Source organism: Lolium rigidum, chromosome 3, assembly GCF_022539505.1.
Source record: "Lolium rigidum isolate FL_2022 chromosome 3, APGP_CSIRO_Lrig_0.1, whole genome shotgun sequence".
Classification (NCBI taxonomy): domain Eukaryota; kingdom Viridiplantae; phylum Streptophyta; class Magnoliopsida; order Poales; family Poaceae; genus Lolium; species Lolium rigidum.
The window spans coordinates 378171405-378174148 of NC_061510.1; positions in this window are offsets into that span (position 1 = coordinate 378171405).

Here is a 2744-nt window from a genome sequence, read left to right on the forward strand (position 1 = left end):
AAATTCATGGTGATGAAGTGCGCCGCGGCATCTTTGATGCTAAGATGGCATTTTCACGTCTTTTCCCATACTTCTTCCCGAAGAAGGAACAACCCAACACCTTCGCTGCTCTTACCAAGCACTTCCTTCCCAAAGAAGACCTTGGGCTAAACCTCCGGCAAGAAAACCTGAAGATTGGCGTTGAAGGCACCATAGCTTTGGTCGCCGAAAGCCAACAAAGCGTCGACAGGGCGAAGGTTGGTGAAGTGAAGAAGATGAAGACAGAAAGGTGGCAATCTTTGATTAGGGCTGCTAAACCTCACTCGAAGAAGATCATCTCCTTCCTCGGATACAAGCCAGCTCCTTCCCCCAGTTCTGCGAAGCCGGAGGTCAAGTAGACCATCCTGTCTTTTGTTTTTTCAATTTGTGTTTCTTTTGATGCTGCCGCCTTAGTGCTATCTCGCGGTAGCTTGCCATTGGTTCACTAGGGACCAATTCTTGTAATGAACATGTAAATATCCAAATGACTTAATGGAATGCTATTTTGCCAAAGGTGATTGATGTCGAAATTTTCTCTTCAGTTGGTTTTTGACAACTATGCTGTGGTGCCTCGTTCTTCGGATGCTTTACCCGCTTCCTCCTACTCGAGGAAAACTTCCGTTGAAGAATTTATTGAAGATTCTTCGAACGCTGATCCAGTGGAAGATTTGAACGAACTTCGGCAACAGCTCCAATCTATGAAGAAACAAGCTCTCGTGATAATGGAACAGTCTCGAAAATCTTTCGAGAAAGAGAAAATTGCTCTTCAACAGGCCCAGGAAGCCTTAGCTTTAAAGGAGGCTGCGGTTACTGAAGCTGCACGAGCTACTTCGCAAGAATATTACATGCTTCAATTGATGATTGACGCTAGCCTGGATATGGCAGGTGTGCTTCATGAATTCGAACTTGTCTATCTTATCTTCCTTACTTTCCATTTCTTACTGAGACTTCCGCTGAATAGGTTCTTTTCTGGATGTTGCCGCTGAAGATCAACGAGTTGAAGCTCGGTCGAATGTGCTCATCAAACTTGCTCTGAAACATGGATCGAATTTTTGGGCTACGCCTGATCGTACCCGACAAATCGTCAAATTCCAAGACCGCGCAAGTCAGGTTCGTGATTTTCTTGATTTCTGCACAAAGACGCTGGCCCTGGTTTACAACACCATGTTTCCTCGCAACTCCCCGCCGAAGACTCTTCCTGATCTGATGAACAAGTTTCGGGATGCTCCTCGAATCCATAAATTTGTGAAAGCCCAACTGACTGCTGGTGCAAGGTTTGCCATGATCATGTTGCAGGTCTGCTACCCGAAGTTGGATATGACCACAATTGTCGAAAAGTGTCAAGCCAAGCTGGCGAATAGGAGGAGGAACATTGATCAAATCAACGATGTTGTGACCCCTGTAGCCGAGGAAATGATGGATGAATTACTTCGACTAGATGCTGAATTCTTCGTGAGGAGAATTTATGCTGAGCATAGGAGTAATACTGCTGACACTGAGAGAGTAAACATAGACGACCTGATAGGTGATAACTGAAAGTTTTCTTTTTCCTTGTCGACTTTTTCTTGATAGTAAAAATTTGTGTATTGTAAGCACTATGTTTATTGTAAAACAACTTATATGTTTTTTGTTTCGTCAAGCCCCCGAGCTTTTTTGTTGACCGATGTTTTGTATCTTTATTGGTTTGCGAGGTGTTTTGTACCAAGGCAAATAACTTTGTAGACTGTATTTTGCGAAAATGTATATATATATTGTTACTGCGGGTTGAGAGCCCCCGAGCATGTCAACAGAAAAGATGTATATCATCAATATCTTTACTATATTGTAGCACCGCGAGTCCGCCTCATTAAAAACCTTTCAGCCCCACTCGGTGCCCTGAAAGGAAAAGAGTGCGTCTGAAAACTCACGGGCGTTTCAGTACATTGTATGTTTACAAAGAGGACTATATTTCGATTTTAAGCGTAGAAACGCCTAAGTTGAGCCACGTTCCAGGGATTTGGCTCGGCTATCCCTGTCTTCTTGTCCTTTATCCTGTATGCTCCTCCTTCAATTACTTCTGTGACGACGTACGGGCAAATCCATGGTTACTCGAGATTCTCATGGCTATTTTGCGTAAGCCGGAGAACTAAGTCGCCTACCTGGAAAGATCTTGGTCGCAAACATCGACTATGGTAGTTTTTCATATCTTGCTGGTACTTGGTGACCCTTGACAACGCCTCATCTCGAGCTTCGTCGAGTGCATCAACGTCATCTTCTAGTGCCTTTCTCGAGGTTTCTTCATTGAATTCCGCCACTCTCGGGGAATTGGCAGCACTGCCTCCGCTCCATGGACTAGAAAGAACGGCGTTTCCTGTGTCGATGTATTTGGTGTTGTTCGAATACTCCATAACACGCTAGGCAACTCCTCTGGCCATGTGTGTCAAGCTTTTTCCAATGGTGTTAGCAGGCGCTTCTTGATGCCGTTGCAGATGATGTCGTTTGCTTTTTCGACCCGACCATTGGTTTGCGGGTGCGCAACTGGGGCAAATTGTAATTTGATGCCTACCTCTGTGCAATATGCCTTGAATTCCTTGGATGTGAAGTTGATGCCGTTGTCTGTGACGATGCTATGAGGAACTCCAAATCGAAAAACGATACTCTTGATAAACTTGATCGCGGATGCTGCATCTGGTGAGTTTATCGGCTTCGCTTCGATCCACTTCGTGAACTTATCGACGGCTACGAGC